The sequence below is a fragment of the Peromyscus leucopus genome, chromosome 9 (genome assembly GCF_004664715.2).
Source record: "Peromyscus leucopus breed LL Stock chromosome 9, UCI_PerLeu_2.1, whole genome shotgun sequence".
NCBI lineage: Eukaryota > Metazoa > Chordata > Mammalia > Rodentia > Cricetidae > Peromyscus > Peromyscus leucopus.
The window spans coordinates 85215402-85231714 of record NC_051070.1 but is presented as its reverse complement, the minus strand read 5'-3'; the positions used below and the strand labels follow the sequence as shown (position 1 = coordinate 85231714).

At 39.8% G+C, this 16313-nt stretch overlaps 1 pseudogene; it reads left to right on the top strand.

The window, feature by feature from the left end:
• The first annotated feature begins 2123 nt into the window (after positions 1-2123).
• Positions 2124-3040, top strand: LOC114688262 (annotated as a pseudogene).
• The last annotated feature ends 13273 nt before the right edge of the window (positions 3041-16313 follow it).

Here is a 16313-nt window from a genome sequence, read left to right as displayed (position 1 = left end):
TCCTGATTAGCAAGTCTCTATTACCTATCTAATTACCTAGAGCATTCTCTTGCCCCTCAGCCTACAATGATTTGAATCTGTGCAAGTCTAGTATCAATATTTATACCAGCATAAGACTAATTCAGGTCATTTAATTATGTGTTGCCCCTAGTGCAGAGTTTTCCCAGGAAGCCAGATTATGTAGTCTATAGTATGTTCTTCTAGTTTTGTTAATTGCAGTGGTAACCAATACCTTGTTTTTAAACATCAAAATTTAATATTTTCTTTATTCTTTATTTATTATATTCATGAATACAATGAAATATGATTGTATCTACCCTTACCTTTTCCTTCATGTCTTGCCATATACTGCTCAACATGTCCCTGCCCCAACTTCATGTCTTTATTTTAAAAACAACTCACTAAGTCCAGCTAGTGCTGCTCATTTGGCATGGATGTGGGGCTGTCCACTGAGGCATCACCAAAGTTTTTAGCTGTGGTCATAGAATCGCAGGTTTTACATAAGCAAAATCAAGAACACTAAAGAGGGATTGTTTCATGAGAAGTGAAGGATATCTATTGTACATGTTCTAGTAACCATACTTAACATCTCCTCATGATATTTTACTTGATTTCTCCACATACTGATTTTTCACTGTGGCTTTCCCTGGAAGGTACTACCCCAACTAGTTCCATGTTTTTATTAATTTTGTCCTTTGACAATTTCATACACGTATATAATGCATTCTGATCACTCTTTACTGAACACCCTATCTTATCTCCTCCCTTTCCCTGTGAACCACCCCAGTATCCCTTTCCCAGATTCATGATTTGGGGTTTTGTTTTGTGAATCATTTAGTTTAGTCAGTGTCTCAGCCAGTTTTCTATTGCTGTAAAAAGGCACCATGGCCACAGCAATTCTTACAAAGGAAAGCATTTAATTAGGGCTGGCTTACAGTTTCAGAAGTTTGGCCCATTGTCACCACAGCAGACAGACATGGTACTAGAGAAATAGCTGAGAGTTTTATGTCCAAGGCAGCAGGAAGAGAGAGACTTTGAGCTTGGACTGGTCTGTTTGAAACCTCAAAGTCTGGGAACAGTGACACTCTCCCTCCAACAAAGCCACACGTCCTGATCCTTTCAAATAGAGTCAGGGCCTGATGACCAAGTATTCAAATCTATGAGCCTGTGGGGGCTGTTCTCATTCAAACAAGTACAGTCAGAGACATCTGTGTAACCACTGGGTTTCCACTATTTCCTTGAGCCTGGTGGGATGTGTGGTCATCATCAGAAGGTACAAAATTGAAGACAAGGACTTTGCACTCCCTAATTCTATCAATAACAAATAGTTCAGCAGTGAGGGGTACTTCCATGACTTACTGTTAAGAGCTCATTCTTGTGTAGACTCAGTGCTGGCTGACATCCACTGAGTGGATGAACTCAGGTACTGAGTTCCTGATTGCAGTGGCCATGTCTCTCTCAGAAGGTGACATTCTGTGTAGCCCTCCTCCCTACTTTCTTTCTGTTCCTTCTAATGTACCAGAGAGTATCTTGATTAGTCTCTACAGTTCCTTAAAATCCTGACCTTTTTAGCCAAGTGTCTTAGTGCATGTTATTAATCACAGTACTCTGGAGGCAGGTAAATCTCTGAGTTCCAGGCCACGCTGGTCTACAATGTAAATTTCAAGAAAGCCAGGGCTACATGGAGAAAGCCTGTTCCCGAATTTCTAGATGTGCTAAATATGTCTAGAGAAGAAAAGGAACACTTAGCCCTTAGAAATGGAGGACTAAGGCAGAGGCAGGAAAATTTGAGCCCTGTGTGGTTTACATAGTAAGCTTGGAGACAGCCAAGATTACATAGAGCCTGTCTCAAAAAATTAAAATTAAAATTGAAAAAAAAGAGAAAAGAGGATAGTCATAGGAAAAAAAAAGCCAACCAACTTCAAAGTAAAGGGAGAAAAAGGGAGCAGAAAGGAGCTAGGGAGAAGGGTTACACAAAATACTGTCATCTGGACTGCGGCTCTGCCGGCAGTTGGTAAGAGTGTGAGGTGGATGAGGTAAAAGCCAGCATCATCATACAGAAGGAGACCAGCATCGGGGGGGCACCCTCAGAGCAGGAAGCAGTACGACCCAGAGATACACCTATGACCCAGAAGTGACTTAGAGCTTCCTGGGTGCTAACTGTCTGCATGAAAGGACTTGGGGCTTAAATTGCCAAGAATCTTATCCTAGTGGGAGTGAAAGGACTGGCCATGCTGGATCACAAGCAGGTATCTCCAGAAGACCCTGGAGCTCAGTTCTTGGTTTGGATGGGGTCTGTGAACCAGAATAGGGCTGAGCCAAGAATCCCAACCCCATGGTGGATATAAAGGTGAACACTGAGAATATAGAGAAGAAGCTGTATGCATTCTTCACTCAGTTTGATGAGGTATGCTTGACTTGCTACTGCAGGGACATCATAGTTAAAGTCGACCAGATCTGTCACAGAAACAGCATCAAGTTCTTTACAGGAGATGTGTTTGGGTACTGTAGGTACACCTTTGCAAATCTTGGAGGGCATGAGTTTGTAGAAGAGAAAAACCAAAGTTCCCAAAGTTGGCCAAGGAATAGAAGATGGACCCAATACCAAGAGAGCAAAACTTGATTCATCTGAGACAACCACGGTAAGAAGAAAGTACTTTTCTGCTCTGTAAAAGAGGTGCTGTAAGTGCATTTGAGTGGAGAGTAAGTAATCTGAGCATACAGCCTCAGCTTGCTTTCTGCTGCAAGTGCTTCTGAAATTCCATGCAGATAAATGGAGAGATCCTAGTTCTGATAACTACAGTGAGGATACAGAGCTGCTGCTGCAGATCTAAAAAGATGCACTTGATTCACTGGTGTGAATTCCTGACCTGCTTCCTAATGACTTTGTCAGGTATTGCTTCACTGAGATGGCCCCAGTATGTGCTGTTGTTGGAGGGAAATTGTGAAGGCCTTGTCCCAATGAGACCCTCCTCACAACGACTTCTTCCTTTTCGATGATATGAAGGAGAATGAAATTGTGAAGTGCCTGGGTTCTTAGTGAGCCTAAGGTGTGGCAGCTCAGAAGTGCATGTGTGCTCCACACCCACCTGTCACCTGCTTTCTTCCCAAGAGGGCTTGCCTGGATGACAAAGAGCAAGGAGGCAGGAAGTAGTTCTAGCAGCTGTCAGCAACCTGCAGGCTCCCCAAGTATGACCATTGCCTAGCATCCCTCTGGCATTGCTCATTTGTGCTCTCATTGGGGACTGGTGATACTTGGCGAGAGCAGCATGCTTCATGATGTCAGAGCTTCTTGCAACCTCTTGGACTTACTCCCTTTCATAGGTCAATGGGAAGGAGCAGTGATACAATGCCCAGAGCCTTTGAAACCCAGTGGAAGTGCACTTTTGTCAAAGCTTGGAGGACTGAGAACAGCCCTCATTTATTGAGACTTGGTCAGGCTGTAGCCTGAATTCTGGAAGGGAGAGACTGTTACCCAGTTGTCTTGCAAGTTAAACCTTAGTGGAACTGCTCATTTCTTGTCTTTTTGTTGTGAGCCTAACTAATGGCTGAGCCCGAATTTTTATTTCCAAAAGGCAGCTTCAATGCAGGGGGCCATGACGTAGGCCTGTAATCCTAGAAATTGGGATGCAGGGGCAGGAGGATTGCTGTAAGTTCTAGGGCAAGTTGGTCTACAAGAGCCTGTCTCAAAATATAATAAAAGGAGCATTCCAGAGTTAGGATTGGGCCACCATCTCCCTCAGTTCCTCGTCTTGGGCTCCCAGGTCCTCTCGAGGGAGGGCTGAGTTGGTTTAGTCTTCTTTTTGGGAGTGGAGGGGCAACTTGTTTTCTCTAGTTTGTAGATTCTCTTAGTTGTTTTATGAGGAACAATAATAAAGTGATTCTCTCTCTCTCTCTCTCTCTCTCTCTCTCTCTCTCTCTCCCTCTCTCTCTCTCTCTCAGACACACACACACACACACACACACACACACACACACACACACACACTGTAATAAAGATTGAAATAAGCAAGCTAGTCCTGTAGTAGAGGATGAGAACAAAGTAAAGATAATAGATGGAATTTTAAGAGGAACAACATTTTGGGTTGTAGAAAATTATTAAAGACACTTACAATTTATAAGATTGACAAAGATAATATAAAAATAAAGACACAGGATATTGTAGATATTCTAAAGGCATACTAAACCAGGCATTCAAGAAACATTGCTGCTTTTTGGTTGTTTATTTAAAGGACTTAGAAAACTCTGAAGTTTCTGTTAAAAGATGTTAAAATATTTGAGACCCTTGCAAGGATCTTTGTAGCAGGTAGGCTTGTGGTATCACCTACTTCCATCTTAATTTACAGAGAGAAGTTACTGAGATTTTGACTAGATATGAATGGTGGAGAGGCTAAAACTGCACAATCTTTACTCGGGGCAGACAGTGGGTATAGTGAATCTTCTGCTCTGTTTCAATAATTTAAAAAATTTTATTTTTATTATTTTTAATTATGTATAAGTGTATACATATGGGTATGTACACCTGAATGCAGGTGTCTACTGATGCCTGAAGCCAGAGACATCTAATCCCTTGGAACTGGAGTTACAGGTAGTTGTGATCTGCCTGACATGGGTGCTGGAAACTGGGTGCTGGGAGTCAGAATCGGATCCTTTGGAAGAGCAGCAAGCACTCTTAACTGTGGAACCATCTCTCCAGCCCACTAATGGCTTTGCCTCTTTTCAGATAGCAAACATTATATAGTTATTAAAGTGTATTTCACTTCAGTCTTCAGGCCAGGTGGTTTGTGCTGGTGAATTTTTTAAGGCTTTTCCAATATTGACTTTTGCTCCTTTATATGGATTTATGCATGAGTCTCCATTTAATTATGTGTTATAGATTTGTGATTAGTGAAGACAGAAACAGTAAATTAAAAATGTTCAAAGGTCAGCTTCCAATTATATAAATCAGGAAATATCATTTAATATACAAATAACTGACCTCTCCCCAGATTTTGTTGAAATATTCAACTCACCCATTATTGTATATCTTTACTCTGAAGGTCCTTCTGCAAATCTGGGTCTGATGGTCCCAGTCAAACAACAGAAAATGATAGTAACATTGATACTAAGGTAATATTCTCCTTTGTGAGATTAATTTTCTTGCTCTGAATTCTGTTTTTGTAGTGTTTGCTAAACTTTACAGTTGTCTTCCCATCATTGTTTCATGTGGAGAGTTGATCTAGGGGGATATTTTTGTAGAGTTGTGACTGATTTTATTTTTACCTTTCATAAATTCCAAATGACAAGTAAAATACTTCTGATATAGTGGTGGCCAAATAAGAGAATAGACTGAAAGAGAGAGACAGCTCATTGGTTAAGAGCACTGGCTGCTCTTACAGAGAACCAGGATCATCATTCCCAGCACCCACACAGTGGCTCTATAATTCCAGTTGCTGGCATGTCTAAAGGCTTCTTTAGGACTCTGTGGGTACCTGGCATGGTCATGGTACACAGACTTACATGTAGGCAAAAAAGACTTACACATGGCTGGGCGGTGGTGGCGCACGCCTTTAATCCCAGTACTTGGGAGGCAGAGGCAGGTGGATCTCTGTGAGTTCGAGGCCAGCCTGGGCTACCGAGTGAGCTCCAGGAAAGGCACAAAGCTACATAGAGAAACCCTGTCTCGAAAAACCAAAAATAAATAAATAAATAAATAAATAAATAAATAAATAAATAAATAAATAAAAAATAAAAAAATTAAAAAAAGACTTACACACAAAAAATAATTTAAAAAAATGAGAAAATGGGCTAGGTTTGTTGGTGCATGCCTCTAATCTCAGAACTCATCAGGCAGAGGCAGACAGACTTCTGTGAGTTCTATATCAGTCTTGTCTACATAGTAAGTTCCAAGACATCCAGGATTACCTAGAGAGACTCTGTCTCAAAATGAACAAACAACAATAACAAAAAATAGTATGGGTTTGAACATACACAGTGACTGGATATTTATATTAGGAATAGTTTCTCCATAAAGAGGATATTTGTTATTTGACCAAGAGTTATTTGGGTAAATCTACATTTAAGTGACTTTTTTCCTTTTTCATGTGTTTGTGTGCGATATGTATGTGTATGTATTGGGCACACATTTGTTTGTTTGTGTGCGATGTGTATGTGTGATGTATGTACACATGTGTGCACAAGGGTGTAGAGGCCTAAGGCTGATCTTGGGTTCCTTCTTCACCCTGTTTCACATCAGTTTTTGATGCAGCATTTCACTGAACATGGAATTCACTATTTTGGCTGGTTTAACTAGCCAGCTTGCTCTGGGTATCCCCACCTTTAGAGGATTGGGGTTACAGATGGGCCACCATTCCTGCATGGCTTTTCTGTGAGTGCTGGGATCTGAGCTCCAGTCTTCATAGTTCATGGAAAGTGCTTTATTTACTAAGCTAAGCCTGCATTGGTAGAATGATCTTTGAATTAACTAATATGATTTTGATAATACTAACACATAACTAAGTAAGTTCCAATGGACTGGGTAGTTATTATCTTGGAATCTCTCTGGTGCCTTAAGCTTCACAGAAGAGCCTAGTCATGTCTTCCTTGGACACTCTCATTTTACCAGCATATAGGTTTTAAAGAACTTCTCTATGTCTATCTTTTCTCCTATATTAGGTTAACATTAAAGAAATTGTGGAAATATAAACATTAATAATGTACCTGGTATCAGTGGAGGCCAGAAACAGGTGTTGTATCCTCTGGAACTAGAGTCACAAATGACTGCTAGTCTGACAGTAAGGGTGCGGGGGTCCTCTGGACACATAGCAAGTACTCTCAACTATCAAGTCATCTCTCCATCCACCATTCAAAATATTTAAAACTAGTTAAATTTCTTACAATGTGGTGAAGATTCAACATAATAATCTAACATTATTAATTAATCAATTAATTAATTAGGTAATTAATTGAGTCAGGGTTTCACTATGTAGTCCTGGCTGGCCTGGAATTCACTATGTAGACCAGACTGGAACACACAGAAGTCCACCTGCCTCTGCCTCCCACGTGCTGTGGTCAAAGACATGTACCACCACACCTTGCTTTCTCATTTATTTGTATAGACAATGTGCTTATTCAATTTAGGGCATGAAATATTTAGTTTGGAAAAGAAAATTACTGATCTGTAAAGGATCTTAGAAAAAAGTTAGAGTGACTAGGTCACTGTGAACTGGGCGTATCAAAGAATTCATTGACATTTCGTCCTTTTCTAAGCAGTAACAGCTACTCAGGCAAGAGAATGAATCCTGGTCTCCATTCTCCAATGTCTTAAAGGAAAGTGGGAGGGATTTTTTTTTTGCATTTTTATATAGTGAAATATGAAGGTACATTTTGAAGTCACTGTTCCCTGAGCTGTCACTATCCAGGAAAATTATAGGAAGTTGTCAGCATGTGACTCTGACAGTTTTCTCCTCAAAGGGAGGAGGGAAAGATATGTCTGTCTGCCTAGTTCCCAGGAGACCATGTGACACAGAACCCTGAGTGAATCTGAAAATGCAAATCCAAGTGCTCTACTGAGTTTTATTCAGCAAATCTAATAGGGCCTGGATATGAATATGTAAAAATATTTTTTCCAGCCAGTTAATTCTAGTACTTGGGCAGGTAAATTTTGCCACAACAACTCCAGTGTCTTCTGTGTGACATAAACAATTATGTCAATAACAGTGGACGAGAGATACCTGTCCCACTGGACTAAGCTCCCTGGCAGAGTGCCCGTGTTATGCCTCCCTCTCGAAGAAGATTTGCTTTACAGATCATGAGCTCTCTGGGCTATGGGTTCTGTATAACTGCTTTTCTGATAATGTTCTAATTAATCTATGAAGCACAGCAAAAATTAATGAATGCTTGGGTTGTGAACTATGGTGGAAAGGGGAAGCTGGACATGGATCTTAATCAGATGTAGCAAAATGAGCTATTTTTAAGACCTCAAGCCACTAGATAAAGAAAGTATAATAGTTTAGGCACTTCTAGAAAATGAACACTCACCCACTAGGAATCCTTTAGAAATCCCAACTAAAGTGATTTATGATAGAAGATGTTATCTCATAGGAGGCAGATGATGGGCCCCTCCGTTGAGGAAGTTCAGCATGGGAAACTTAAGTACTACAGCAGAACCCCTTCCCCTTACAGGTGTAAAAGTACAGGAGTCCATATTCCAACAGGTAAAAAGGTTTTATATTAGAAGGGATATATAGTAAAGAACTGAAGAAAAACTTAGGGAGGATCTACAGCATCCAAATTGGCTAAGTAGGTCATGAGAACCAGAAAAGTAGAGGTACATAATAAACTAGAGAGTGGCTGAGATAAAGATGAAGGACACAGCTGCAACCACAAAGAAGCCTTCACAAGTCTAGGGACTGTACTAAGTTTAAAAACAGACTGCTCTTTGGGTCATAAAGTTCTCATGGGTAAAGGGATATGTCTAGCACCGATTAATAATTCTGTGCTTACTGTTTTTTAAAGATGATATAATTGAATTATTGCCAAACTCTTGTTGTTCCTTGTACGACTTGATAGTTTTCTTTTCTGTATATAAACTACTGATTTGTAGACGTAAAATTGCAGCAGATTCAAACCACTTCTGAGTGTGTTGTCTGTCTGTCATTCGCCGAATCCTTGCCTTCCTGACTACCCAAGCCCTGGTTCCCCTACGGTCGTGGGACCCTGATGGGCCAGTCCGTCGCAAAATTTCTCAGACTAGCGTAGCCAGCTTAGGTCAGGGAGTCCCTGTCTTCACTTCTGTGGGATTGCAAGTGGCAGGCCATTAAGTTTTTAAAGTGGATTCTGAGGGTCCAAACTCTGATCTTCATGATTGTGTGGCAGTCATTTTATCCCTTAAGTCATCTGCTCAGCTCAACCCTTGGCTTTTTATTTCTGAATTATATTTTTGCCTAAAACATTTTGAATGTAGAAACACTAAATAAAATATAAACTATCCTTAGAATATCTTTATAATTGAGGTATCTTTTCCTGTGTAAAGAAAAGGTTTATTTTTATTTACTTGTATGGGTGTTTTGCCTGCATGTATAGCTGAGCATCATGTATGTGCCTATTGTCTTTGGAGACCAGGAAAGGGCATTAGATTATGCTAGAAGCAGAGTTACAGGTGGTTGTGAGCTGATATTTGGGTGTTGGGAATAAAGCTCAGGTTCTTTGGGAGATCAGCCAATGTTCTTAACCAATGAGCTAGCTCTCCAGCCACTCTGTGTAGTTTTCATGCTCTTGTTTATGTGATAAAGGCATGATCTAAGTTGAATTCTATTTTTAAGTGGTTGGAGTTGTGAACATTGTAATAGTGAAAGCACTGGGTTAGAGTCAAGAACAAGGGATTAATTCCCAGTGGTTTTATCAGTTACTCATGCCAACTGTATAGAATTAGTTCTGCTTCATGGTCTCTAACTGCTCTCAGGGTTTATTCTAAGGGAGAGAGCAAAGTTATAAAACCAACCCAGTCATCCTTAATAGACTTGTATCTACCAAAATATAACCTGTGGTGTAGTGCACTGTCTAACTTACTTGTAGTATTTACTTATATAGTAAATACTGTGAAAGTATTTATGCATTGTCTTTAGTGGAAATTAGAATATTTGAGAACTGAACTTAACACAGACCATAAAGGTGCAACTTTAAAAACAATAATATGTAGCTTAAAGTAAAATTTAAGAACTGATTTCCTTTTTGATGGATATTTATTAATTTTTACTCTTACTCATTTAATACTTGCCTAATTCTTAGTTAGTGACATTTAGAATAAAGGACTTATGTACACAGGGATTACTATGATCTAGGTAAGGTGAGGTAAAACTATTTTTAGATGAGAATTCCTTTGTAATTTTTTTTTGGAACAAGTCTATGTAACTCTGGCTGTCCTGGTTTATTCCCAACACCCAACACTGTTGAGACCAGGCTGGCCTTGAAATCACAGTGATCTCTCTGCCTCTGTCTCCTAGTACTAGGATTAAAGACATGTACCACTATGCCTGGCTTCTTTTTTAATATTAAAAGATAATCTAACTTAGTTGAGTATAGTGGACCACAGCTTTAATGCCAGCTTTCAGGAGGCAAAGGCACAGATGTCTGTGAGTTCAAGGCTAGCCAAAAGTGCAAGCAAGACTCTGGCTGAAAAAAATCATTTACTTCTTAAGTCTAGCAGATAATGACATGTTTATTCCAAATAACATTGACAAAGGTAAGTTCGTTACCTCATGATTCTCTTCTAGTCTAGGCTGGGGTAAGTTATTTTCACTTTTTATTATTGTTTTTATTTTCTGGTGCTAGGCATTGAATTTATTGCCTCACAAATTTGAGGCAAGGGCTACACCACTGAATTATATATGCAGACCTGTTCAATTCTTAATGATAGGCCAGTGGGTTGTGAGTGGCTAAGCAGATATGAAGATATGAATTTATTTCTATTTGTTCTTTGCCTCCCACCCCAATAACATGTAAGGGTGAAGTTGCTTTAAAAACAAGTACTCCAAGACAAAAAGCATTACAAACCAGAAAAACAAACCTTCAACATGATCATCTGCAAAAGACATCTCAGGAACAATAAAGGAAGAAGAAATGTGACACAAGACATACACCTGCACTTTCAGGATGTCTTCTTATGAAAACAGATAAGGAAGCCCAGCAAAGTGAGCAGCTTAACAATGTCCTGAAAAACAAATTAAAGACATCTTCTGAATCTTTTGAGAATGAGCCACCACTTGGCATCTTTAAAGGAAAAGCACACTTAAAGGTAATTCCCTTTAATTTGAAAAATATTAGATCTGTCTGTGAGGGAAAAGATGTATCTGGAGAGACTGTTCCTATCGAATTGCAGATATTTAAAAACAAACAAACAAACACAAAAAACAATGGATTCCATCTTGACATTGTCTTTGCGCCTCCTTCTTGTCCTCAGTTCAGGGTTACACTTGTCACTCACCTTCTAAGGTTTAAGTAAAAATAAATTAGACTATGAGGACAACAAACCAGAATAAGAAATTTTATTTTATATGTATGAGTGTTTTGCTTGCTTATATGTCTGTGCACCATGCAGTACCCTTGGAAGTCAGAAGAGGGTGTTGGATTCTCTGCAACTAGACTTACAGGTGGTTGTGAACTGCTATGTGGATGCTGGGACTCAAAGAGGGGTCCTCTGGAAGAGCAGCCAGTGCTCTTAACTGCAGAGCAGAGTCACCTGAACATATTTTTTTAACACAAATAAGGACAATTTTTATAACAATTGTAGTGGGTAGCCATTCCAACTTGGTTCTGGAAGTTCCAACCCCCATTGAGACTCTGGCAACTGTCACGCCTACGAGGCGGGGCGAGGGGAGGCGCCTGGGGACCCGAGAGCTGGATGGGCCAGCGCTCGCGCTGGGCGCTCTCTCGTGCCGGGACGCTGACCAGTGCAGATTGACTGTGTAGAGCTCCGGAGAACACCGTTGGACTGCATTACACCTTCCCCAGACCCTGCGACCTACCCATTACTTAATTTGTGAGTTTTGCCATTAAATACATATCCTTTTAACTACATGGAGTGGCCAAAATAATTTCTCCAATATCTGGCGCTCACGTGGGGCAAACTCCAAAGGCCTGGGCGGCTCCCGCCGTCTCCTCCCTAGCTGGCGGGTACCTAAACCCGCCTGCAAAGTTCCATATAACCAGGGAACACCTACACGGTTCCATTCCCGAAAAAGGGAGCAGCTAGTCCTATCTCAATTCCCTAGCTTAGCCCCAGACCAGCGAAAGAGGCAGGAGAGTGCTAGCTCCGATTTCCGCCATCTCCGCCATTCCGCCATCTCCCTCCGACCCCAGCCAAGATCGCCAGCAGGCCCTGTTTCGGAGCTGTACCAACGCCACCTGCTGGCTGAAAAGGGCTACTACACGAAAGGTAAGCATATTGTTTCAAGTAAAGGTACTTGATAATTTTACACCTTAAAATTGACTAACAAATTTTGAGTAATTCGTGTAATATGGCCGACAACATTACCTCACAAGAATTTAAAAACCTTTTTGCCTGTATGATGAATGACATCTTCCTGGAAATATACGACATTCCTAAGGCATATCTGGGCTGTACCATTTTGGCATTCATCATAATAATTCACACACTGTTCAAACACTGGTTTAAGAACAAAGATGAGTCATTATTGGGACTGATACAGGCTTTAAAAGATAGCAATGAAGGCTTAGAGAAAAAGATTCTCTCTCTGGAATCTGCTTTCAAAGATAGCAATGAAGGCTTAGAGAAAAAGATTCTCTCTCTGGAATCTGCTTTCAAAGATAGCAATGAAGGCTTAGAGAAAAAGATTCTCTCTCTGGAATCTGCTTTCAAAGATAGCAATGAAGGCTTAGAGAAAAAGATTCTCTCTCTGGAATCTGCTTTCAAAGATAGCAATGAAGGCTTAGAGAAAAAGATTCTCTCTCTGGAATCTGCTTTCAAAGATAGCAATGAAGGCTTAGAGAAAAAGATTCTTTCTCTAGAATCTGCTAATCAGGATTTACAAAACAGGCTTGTACCCAAAATTGATTTTATTGATAATAAATATGAATATTTAATGGATAGAACACTAACTCTCCAGAGTGAAGTTGTGGCTACTCAGACAGTATATAAGGAAGAAAGATTATCGTTAATTGATAGGATAAGGTCCATGGAATCATGTGTTTCTGAGGAACATAAAAACTTCTATGATTCCATGAGAAATATGGAGTCCCTTACAAGAGAGGAGGTTCACTCCCTAGAACAGACCCTAGGTGCTCGTTTGCAAGCCCTAGAAGAAACTCTCAGTAAACATGACAAGGGAACTAATAAGCAGAAGGTCAAGACCATAGAGGTTGTAACATCTCCAAATGGCTCTCATACAATGGCTTATCCTGTTATTGTCCATGAGAAGCCAGCAGATGACACACACCCCGAGCCATATATGACATATACATTACAACCAATTTCAACAAGGGACTTTAAAAATATAAAGGAAACAGTAGTTACGTATGGGATACAATCCACATATGTAAAACAGATGTTAAATTCGTGGTCTACCTCACATAGAATCATTCCAGATGACTGGCATCAGTTAATTTCAGCTGTTCTAGAATATAGTCAGCAGTTACAGTGCAAAAGCTGGTTGAGAGAAGAGGCAAAAAATTTAGAACAACAAGGTAAAATCAGAGGTTTTGTGATCTCCCAAGATCAAATACTTGGTGAGGGATGTTTCGCTGACAGGAATGTACAAGCCACTTATGATGAGCATACAATATCCCTATGCCGTACAGCAGCTCTAAATGCTTGGGAAAAAATTCCAGAACCTGGAAAACCAACTGAGGTATACACAAAGATATTTCAGGGACCGCAGGAACCCTTCACTGATTTTTTACAAAGACTGAACAGAGCTATAACAAGAGCTGTGTCAGACAAAGAATTAAGAAAAGTATTAACTGAGTCCTTGGCATTCGACAATGCTAATGCAGAATGCAGAAGAATACTTACACCATTAAAGATCAGATCAGCTCCTTTGGAAGAATGGATTCAATATACTAATGGTGTTCAGTCTCTTAACTACAGTAATGAGGCTTGGATAGGAGAGACAAATCCCAGAGGTGAAAGAAGGCCCCGTGTTACCAAATGTTTTAAGTGTGGTACACCAGGTCATATAAGTAAAAACTGTACATGGGGTACTCCTAGAAGCAATACTCCTTCTAGGAATAGCCTAAACAGGAGACCCCAACCACCTCCTGGATTATGTAGAAGATGTGGCAAAGGCCGACATTGGACCAGTGAGTGCAGATCAAAAATAGATATACAAGGCAACCCTTTACTGGCGGGAAACTCCTCAGGGGGCCTCTTGCAGGCCCCCAAACCAAACGTAGTACGAACATTCCCTGCCACTGTGGAAGAAATTCCTCTCCAGGACAACTGAATAAACCAATGCCTAATGTAAAAACTGATATTGCAATGGATGATAAAACAGCTTTGATAGCTGGATCACAGTTTACAAACAACACTATAAAACAAATATTTTGGCAGACTTCCATAAATGAACAAAGACCAAAGCTTAGAATTCGAATTAATGGCCTGGTTCTGGAGGGCATGGTAGACACAGGTGCAGATGTGACTATAATTACACCAAAATCATGGCATCCGAATTGGCCTCTTCAAGAGGTAGATGTCCAACTGTTAGTGATTGGCACCCTATCTCAGATAAAACAGAGTTCGAGATGGGTTGAATGCATAGGGCCAGAAGGACAGAGAGGAAGGCTGAAGCCTTATGTAGCAAATGTAGCAGTAAATCTTTGGGGCCGAGATCTGTTACAACAGTGGAATACCCAGATTAAAATTCCTACACTTTCAGAAAAGGAATACAGACCAATGCATGTTTCTAGGAATAATATCATAACATGCTATAAAAATCAGTCACCAACCATTCAGGCTGTTCACAAACAGAGCACGACTGTTGTTGAACTCTCAGAAGTACCAACTGCCTTACCTTTAAAATGGCTAACTAATAAACCTGTCTGGGTTGGACAATGGCCTTTGACAAAAGAGAAGCTACAAGCTTTAGAACAGCTGGTTCAAGAGCAGTTAAATGCTCAACACATTGAAGAATCTACCAGTCCTTGGAATTCTCCTGTATTTGTTATAAAAAAAAAATCTGGTAATTGGAGAATGCTGACAGATCTGAGAGCTATTAATAAAGTAATTCAGCCAATGGGCTCCCTACAGACTGGGATGCCCTTGTCCTCTATGCTACCAAAAGAATGGCCTATAATAGTTATTGACTTAAAAGACTGTTTCTTTACCATACCCTTACAGGAAAATGATAGAGAAAAATTTGCCTTCACAGTACCTAATTATAATAATTCTCAGCCAGTCAAGAGATATCAATGGAAGGTCCTCCCACAGGGAATGTTAAACAGTCCTACTTTGTGTCAATACTTTGTGCAGAAACCATTAGAGATTATTCGTGTAAAGTTTCCACAATCCATAATTTATCACTATATGGATGATATCCTATTAGCTGATAAAAAGTTAGATACATTGGAAAGCATGTTTAAAGAAGTAAAAAAGGTTTTGCCTCGCTGGGGACTGCAAATTGCTCCTGAAAAAATACAAAGAGGAGATTCTATTAATTACTTAGGATATAAGATAGAGCTACAAAAAATTAGACCCCAAAAGGTACAACTAAAAAGAGATAGATTGAAGACTCTTAATGATTTTCAAAAGTTATTAGGAAGCATTTCCAACTTACTGGGTATCATGGGAATACCCAAAGATGGACTACAAAATTTGGCTAATACTCTAGAAGGGGACAAAGAATTAAATAGTCCAAGAGAATTATCAGCCGAAGCTGAGAAGGAATTGGCTCTAGTAGAAAAGACAATTCGAGAAGCACATGTGGATCGTGTGGATCCAGAACTTAAATGCATTCTTGTCATATTCCCCTCCAGACATTCCCCAACAGGTATTTTGATGCAGAGGGAAGATATTATATTGGAATGGATATTCCTACCACGTAAACCAAATAAGAAATTAAAGACTTATATAGAAAAGATCTCTGATTTGATTCAAAAGGGTAAATTAAGACTTCGCCAGTTGACAGGAATGGACCCAGCAGAAATTGTAGTACCATTAACTAATGAGGAAATTTCATCACTATGGAAAGATAATGAATACTGGCAGAGAGCCTGCAGTAACTTTTTGGGAGAGATTAACAACCACTATCCCAAAAGCAAGAGAATAGAATTCATAAAGAAGACTGAATGGGTCCTTCCTCACATTGTACGACAAAAGCCAATTTCTGGAGTCCTCACATTCTATACTGATGCAAATAAATCAGGGAAAGCAGGATATAAATCAGGAGACTTAAGTAAAGTGGTGCAAAGTCCATATAGCTCTGTACAAAAGGCAGAACTGTATGCCATTCTTATGGTACTGATGGACTTCACAGAACCCCTCAATATAGTCACTGACTCTCAATATGCAGAGAGAGTTGTTTTACATATTGAAACTGCTGAATTTATTCCTGATAATACAGAATTAACTTCATTATTCATACAATTGCAGGAAATCATCAGAAAAAGGGAACATCCTATATATATAACACATATCAGATCCCATACAGGTCTGCCAGGACCTTTAGCACAAGGTAATGATGAGATTGATCAGTTACTAATAGGTAATGTGCTAGAAGCTTCAGAATATCATAAGAAACACCATATAAATAGCAAAGGTTTGAAGAAAGATTTCTCCATCACTTGGCAACAGGCTAGGGATATTGTGAAAAAATGTCCTA